The sequence below is a fragment of the Puntigrus tetrazona genome, chromosome 7 (assembly GCF_018831695.1).
Source record: "Puntigrus tetrazona isolate hp1 chromosome 7, ASM1883169v1, whole genome shotgun sequence".
NCBI classification, from domain to species: Eukaryota; Metazoa; Chordata; class Actinopteri; order Cypriniformes; family Cyprinidae; genus Puntigrus; species Puntigrus tetrazona.
The window spans coordinates 1-8,095 of record NC_056705.1 but is presented as its reverse complement, the minus strand read 5'-3'; the positions used below and the strand labels follow the sequence as shown (position 1 = coordinate 8,095).

The window sequence follows — 8,095 nt, the reverse complement described above, 5'->3', positions numbered from 1 at the left end:
GTGATTTGACTAAAAAGATTTTAAAAATAAATATATAATAATAAAAAAATAATACACATTCCCTGTCCTGGATGCTGAATAGCCTACTTGATGATATACGCCTCTTTCAATCAAATCACTCTCTCACACACTTCACAATAGCAGTAACTGACTACGTCACACACAAGCTTTCATTTTTTTTTCTTTCTTTTCCTTTTTTTTCGTTTTTCCTCTTCATGATTTTTTAGTAGTGTAGTAGTAGGGGATTCTAGGTGAGTATAATATTTATAAGGTAAGCCTTTTTTGCCCTCCAGAACAAGTTGATAACATGCGCAGGAGATCCTTCCAGAACACCACAGCAAACTTCACTGTGGGTTTCCTAAACATGATAGAAGCTTCACACACACACACCTGAACAATCCCATGTGTGTGTGTGTGTGCAGAGCAACTTCCATTTATGTGCTGGTTATTATTCAGGTGTGCTTTGGTCTTACTTTCTTATTAATAATATTTTAATGCTGATTTTAGGGATATAGCCTGTATTAAAATGGGAGCAGAATATCACATCTTGCTTACATTGATCACTGAAAGCATATAGTCACACAAATTGGTACATATATGATCTGTATAACAACAACAATGTATAGAACATTTTATTATTATTTTAAAAGTTACCTACACAGATAATATAATACTTTTTATATACTTCTTCACTTTTTATTCATATTGGTACTTTAAGGCGATGTTGTGTGAAGATAAGAAAGTTTAAATGTGCATTTTCTTACAAGAAAACTGAAATATTTAAGAAAAGCCAGATCATAGAACTGTTGTTTCTTTTCGATGACATTACAGTTAAAGGCTTTTCTAGACTAGACACTGATAATATAGTCAACATTAAAAAAAGAAATGTTTACAAATGTTACTGTGAACAATTTGTGAACAACTTCAGAATATAGACAAAACGGTAAAGTTCTGTAGGACTGGAGATTTCTTGCCCATTTTTTTTGGAGTAAAAGAGTCTGTGAAGATTTTAGTTATTTCGTGTGTAACTTATACTTCCATAATCTGAAAACTAGATATCCATAAACTATAATAGCATTGAGGCTTGGTAGTTGAATATATAGTATATCCAGCTTCCTGCTGCATACATACAGTATACTGCTTTACGTAAGCATAAAGTATTATAAAGCTGCTATATAAATAGTTGCAAATGTGCCTATATTGCCTTCTCCCAGTACTAATCTGCAAATGCAACTTTAAGACTTGAAGATGTTAAGATATTATAAACATTAACATAAGAAGTGTTTGTGAAAGTGTTTAAATGAATTAATTAAGTTTTTATCACAAAGAGAGGTATATATTTTTTAATAATGCAATGTTCTGTGAGCAAGTCTGTAATATAGTAAACAGCAGTGTGTGTGTGTGTGTGTGTGTGTGTGTGTGTGTGTGTGTGTGTGTGTGTGTGTGTGTGTGTGTCGGGTTGTTTATTCCTAGTGGCCGCCTCCTCTCACTTTACAGTTTTCTTTCTGAGAGACTTTCTTCTGTGAGAGAGTTTCATCTTAGTGGAACTGAGGTTAAACCTTCAAGACTGTTGGGTGAAGTGTGTGTGCAGGTTTTGTGAGTGTGTGTGTGTTTAAGTAGGATTTTCTCAGATTTGGGAGAATAATAAATCAAGTGGTGTGTACGCTGAATGCTGTGTGTAGCCTTTTAAGGATGCTGAGATAGAGGAGATCTAATCTCAAGCGAGGGTCACATGACCCTTCTGACCGCCTGAGCTCTGACATCATCATAAAACACATACATATGCATGCTTAGCCTGCCAAGGTCAATGCGCCTCCACAGTAACACAGACACAAACATGTTTAGGAGACTAAATTTACACTGTAAGGTCAGCTTAGTGTGCGATTGTTCATGTGTTTGTCCTCCACTTTTTTTATTTATGGGCTTTCAAACAGCTTTGTGAGAATTTAAAATGAATTTATCAACTTAAGAATATATAATTAGAAATGCACGGATCCTGTCCAGCAACAATTCAGCCTTTGTTTACATATTCAAAACTAGTAGTTCTAGTGGGATGACAATGCTTAATTAATGTTAATGAAACTACTATCAAAGTTTCTCTTTAGTTTTTATATAATATCAAAGGTTTGGGGTTGTTAAGATTTTTTTTTATGCGTCTGAAAGAAGTCTCTTTACTCACAGGAGCTATATTATTTCAAAAAGAGTAATATTGTAATAACTGTTTTGTTTGTGAATGTATTAGTAAATGTCATTTGTGATGTGTGTCTTCAGTGTCACGTGATCTACAAAAATCATTCTAATATGCTGATTTGATGCACAAAGCTGTGGCATGATGCAGATAGCAGTTGCTTGAGTTTTGAATTCTTGTGATCATTGATTCACGACAACTATGAACTAATGAACTACGTGGCTGCAAACATATTTGTGATGAGTATCTCTGGCTTTTTCTCTTAGCTCCTGAACAGTGTAAATAACTGTGAAGAGAAATGAGGATTTACATACGAGGAAATCATCATTTGGTACGTAGAACCTTCTCTTAGGGTTCCACAACCTCAGTGAGCTACAATTGCTGACTACATACACTACACGCTGCTTTCTGAGATGGCATAATAAACATAATGAAACCTCCTAGGAGACCGGCCTTTGTGTGTAATATTCTCTCTCTCTGTTGTTTTAGTCTGCGCGTGGCCTTGCTGAATGAGGTGAAAGAGGTACGGGCTGCGGGTTTGAGAGCGCTTAAGGTATCTGATCCGTGACAGCAGCGCCCTTCAGACAGTTCTTCAGCTGCAGGTGGATTACCTGATCTCCAGGTGAGTTCACGGCCTGTTTTGTGTCCTTCCTCTCTGTTTTCCATTAAGATTTAAAACAACTTAATATTTAGGAAAATATAGATTTGACTCATCCCTTACTGACGCTTATCAGAGAAAACTGCAAACGAATCGAGCTGAATGAAGGTTACTGTTGTCTTCTATAGAGCTGCTTTATAGCCAAAATCAAATTAATTTCTCAGTAATCGAGGAAACTGTGTGACATGCATACTGTTAATGACCACAATTAAATCAACACTGAACTGACTTGAGCTTTGAAGGAAGAGCTGCTTATAGAATAATTAAACTTGTTTCATTGCACTGAATATGACACTTCGTTGTTGAGTTGATGCAGATAATAGGAGATTTACTGATAAATTCTTCTATGTGCAATGAGATAGTCGCTTTAATTTTGCACGATGGAAAGCATAACTTGACTATTCTGCTGTGATTTATGTGTATTTCTGCCTGTTCACACTGATGTTCAAGTCATTTATTATCCATGATCATTATTATATTTAGTGGCTTCTCCTACATTTCTTAGTGATATTTAGTGCCAGGAAGATTTTGTTCTCTTTATAGAGTCATGGGATTCAAACAGTGCTTTATTTGCTAAAGTTTCATGCAGTATTCCAATCTGTGCATAAATTAAACGCACAACTTTGGATGAAAACATAGCTATTGACTGTGTTATTTTCCTGTTTATTACTAGAAAGCTGCACTGTTAAAGAGACTTAATTCACAAAACATGGATGCAGTATTGTTTTTGTCAAATATCAGCATATTTTAAGATTTGTGAAATAATTTGCTTGGTCTTCAGTGTAAAACTAAAATGTGAAAATATTATTTCTGTAATCGGTAAACACTGGGGTGCTCTGCTGTGTGAGGTTTTTTGGTCAGAAAGCCTCAGATGGGAAGTTTCCTGCATGTGTTGTTTTGTGTGTTCAGGTGTATTGACATTCAGCAGAGCAATGAGGTGGTGAGAGAACTCAAGCCTCAGACTTGTCAGAAAGGTACAGCATCTAACGGCACTCTTGCGCTTCAGTATAACCCGTGGTGATGACATTTGTGTCAAGTGAATTTCAATCTCAATCTGTTACGCCTCCCCGCTCAGATGATAACAGGAACGCATAGCTCTTTTCCCCAGCTCTTAACGAACTCGCTGATCAGCGGTGGGGAACGACGGGCTGCAAGAGAGAGATCGCATGGTTCGAGCCTGCACGCCATCATTTGTGAACTCGGTTAGTAGTGTCACATTTGTCGAAGACAAGCATCACTGTTATTATTGCTTTTTAGTTAAGGTTAGTTTTAAACTTTGGCATGTATCATGTCTCAAATCATTCTGTTTAGTGAACTAACAGGTGAAAAGTATTTTATTGATTAAAGATTATTAATGTTAATTGTATTACAGAATGATATAGGAGTGATGTGTTGTCTAGGCAGTGTTTTGTCACATTTTGGAATTGTATATATTTATTTTTAACTATATGTATATGTTTGTGTATGTATGTGTAAGTATATATATATATATATATATATATATATATATATATATATATATATATATATATATATATATATGTATATATGTATGTATATATATATATATATATATATATATATGTATATATGTATATATGTATATATATATATGTATATATATATATATGTATATATGTATATATATATATATTATATTATGTGTGTACTAAATGTATATTATCATACTATATAGGTTTATATTTATAAGGATGTTGAGTCCTATAATATTTCAAACTATATAGCCATATATTTCTATTGCATATATTTGTTTGATATGGTTGTGTTTTCTCGTAACGTAGCACTGAAGAACCCCGAGATTGTGGCCCAGCGGGGAGGTTTGAGCACCATCCTGAAGAACGTCATTGACTGTCAGCTGAGCCGCATCAACGAGGCCCTGATCACCACCATACTGCACCTGCTCAATCACCCACACACGCCAGTACATACGTGCTGATGTTGAACTGGAGGTACGTGTGCATGCAGTAGTGCATAACTTTATTGTGGCGCAGGTTTAATCTGGCTTGCATCATTCCCCATTATAAAATAAAAATGTATTTAAATAAAAACTGTCTGACATTAGTAAGTGAAAGATAAAAAATATGTTTAATAATGTGTTGGTTTTTTTTCAGCAAATTCTTGCACCTTACACAGATTTTCACTACAGACACAGCCCTGACACAGCAGAGGCACAAATCAAGTACGTTTATATATTATGCACACACACATGCATATATTTATGATTTTGTTCATGTTTCTGTGCCATTACCTTATTTACCTGTAATGCATTGTAATCATATGCATTTCTGATAGTAATTTATTTGTTTGAATAATTGTGTTCCATAGGGAGGACAGAGAAGCTCGTTTTTTAGCCAGTAAAATGGCTATCATTGCAGCCTTCCGCTCGTGGTCAGGTATTAAATCTGCCTCATCTTCATCAAAAGAGTAAAAAAGAGAAATGCTTTACACTTCTGGTCTGATCTCTCTCTCTTCTGCTGTTCTCCTGTAGGTATTATTAACCTGTGTAAATCAGGGAACTCAGGAGTCCAGTCTTTGATAGGCCTGCTTTGTATACCAAACATGGAAGTCAGGGTGAGTTTAAAAGTTAGTATATATATATATATATATATATATATATATATATATATATATATATATATATATATATATATATATATATATATATTTACATGTTATTTTGTTATTGTTAAATTAAATATGTTTTCAACATTGATAATAATAACAAATGTTTATTGAGCATCAAATTACCGTATTAGAATAATATCTGTAGGATTATGTGGCATTGAAGAAGTAATGATGCTAAAAATCTACTTTGCATCACAGAAATAAATTATATTTTTAAAATATATTATAATTTATAATTAATATTATATTTTACATGGTAGTAATATTTCACAATATTACTGTTTTTACTGTATTTATGATCAAATATATGCAGCCTTGGTGAAATCAGAAGAGACTTGTTATACAACTAAATTAACAAAGAATCATACATGGGCATAAAGCCCATTATTAAACTACATAGATTTTAACAAAAACATTATAAAGTGAATAAAATGTTATTTGAGCGGTACATTTTAAAAATGTTGAAGCATTATTTGCCACTGATTCACTCAAATAAATCGGTTTATTCAAAGCTGGATCTATCCATTCATATTTGTGTCTGCAGAAAGCCTTATTAGAGGTCATGTATGAGATCTTCAGGTTGCCTGTTCCTATAGTGACAGGAGATTTTGAGAAGCCCTGCACAGCGCGGGTAAGTAGCGCCTCAGAGACTGCTGTAGAGGAGTATCTGTCAATTCTGTTTTGCATGTGCCTTCTGTCTGGGACATGCACGTTTCATGCTGATGTTTGTGCCTTTTTAGACCCCAGCAAGTTTCAGGACAGCTGGAGACTATCTGATGGGTTTGTAGCTGCAGAAGCCAAAGTCATATTGCCTCACAGAGCACGATCCAGGTCAGACGCTGTGCCTTGTTTCAATGCTGGAACATACTTGGTTAAACATTGCATTCATGTTCTTGTGCTGTCCGTTACTAGACCAGACCTCATGGACAACTACCTGGCACTACTGCTGTCTGCCTTTATCAATAGTGGACTGCTGGAGGTATGTAATCACATGGTCATTTGACACATGCTTGATTTTCTTTACCTTTAACGGAAGGGTTTTGTAATGATGTTTTATGTGCTCAGGGTCTGGTGGAGGTAGTGACCAGCAGTGATGGACAGATATCAGTGAGGGCCACTATACTGCTTGGAGAACTTCTGCACATGGTATTACATTACTTCAAAACTATAAACAGGGCCCAAAATGACCTTTTTACACATTAATGTTCTTAATGGGGCGTTGAACCTGATATTTCTAATTTGACAGTATAGTGTGTAGTTTAAAAAAAAAAAAAATTCCAGGAATTTTTGGAAACACTACAGCAATCAGGTTTAAAACTTCTTTTTTTTTTTTACTTTAATTTATGTAATTTATTTTCCTTATGCCTGCAGTGCCGTTAACAAAAATTAAATGAAAAATATAAAAAATTATTTTCAGTACTTGACAGTTAAAAAATAGAGATGTTAAATTAAAATGGAAAAGCATAGAACAGAATTACTAAAACTGAAATTCTATTAAAAAATAGAAAAGCTCATTCAAAATTAGTGATAAATGCTATCTTGAAATGCATTTTAAGAAAATACTAAAGTTTATGGAAAAAAGCATTTACATTTTTCTTTTATTTATTTATTTTTAACTTTTAAACAAAAAAAATCAACTTTACATCATAAAACGACAAATAAATATAAATTGTAAATAAATGTAGACACATTGAGATATTGAAAATAATAAAACTTTTTTTAGATCAATATTTACATCCAAATTAAACAACAAAACAAAATGTGTCTGGTAATGCACCATAGTCACTGATCTGTTAATTAGTAAGCCAAATTTCAGGCATACATTTGGACCGCTTATAAGTTTTCCCTTCTCCCTTTATTTTTCGGACCTAAAATGTCACATTTGTTCACGCAATGGTTCTCTCTTCCAGGCCAATCGATTCTTCCTCACTCTCACAGTCATCACCTGCACTGTCTGCCCACGTTAATCAACATGGCTGCTTCCTTTGACATCTCTCAGGAGAAACGGCTGTGAGTGTAACAATGTGAACACTCACACACACACACACAAACACACACACAGAAAATAGTTTGTAAGCATGTGTCAAACTATCAGGCGACTCATTTTTGCATATGGATCTTGTGCTTTCCAGGCGTGCCAGTGCAGCGTGAACCACCTGAAGCGTTTCCACGAAAAGAAGCGTGGCCCCAAACCTTATAGTCTTTACCTGGATCACATTCTGCGCAGGACGTCCAACTCCACTCACAAGAGAGAGCAGCACCAGCGTCCACAGAAGGACATCTACATTATGAAGGTACTCTCACTATATCATATTGTGCCTGAGGTGAATCTCAAAACACCTGTCAGGTACTTGTCTGAAAAGTAAAAGCAGAGATTTTGTAAATGCAAAATCTAATTTAGGATGTTTTTTCCTTCACTCAACTTTGATTACTGTAATGTAAGAAAATATGATATTTAAATTGTGAAGTACTTATAAATCATATTTACATTTGTTGTTCTACCTTGGATTTGTATGGATTTTGGGAAGATATGTGACCTGGATATGCTTCTACTAAATTCACACATTGTTTATATAGATTCATGTTATAAAATATGATACAGC

The 8,095-nt window shown here is 34.4% G+C and overlaps 2 long non-coding RNA genes across 2 annotated transcripts; both read left to right on the top strand.

Moving 5' to 3' along the window:
- The first annotated feature begins 4,028 nt into the window (after positions 1 to 4,028).
- Positions 4,029 to 6,105, top strand: LOC122349555. Its single transcript, XR_006251465.1, has 6 exons — positions 4,029 to 4,048; positions 4,649 to 4,816; positions 4,979 to 5,046; positions 5,193 to 5,260; positions 5,356 to 5,438; positions 6,037 to 6,105. It is a non-coding gene; the product is annotated as an uncharacterized LOC122349555 (long non-coding RNA).
- Positions 6,106 to 6,231: 126 nt separating this feature from the next.
- Positions 6,232 to 6,639, top strand: LOC122349723. The gene is made up of 3 exons (XR_006251485.1): positions 6,232 to 6,323; positions 6,405 to 6,471; positions 6,558 to 6,639. It is a non-coding gene; the product is annotated as an uncharacterized LOC122349723 (long non-coding RNA).
- The last annotated feature ends 1,456 nt before the right edge of the window (positions 6,640 to 8,095 follow it).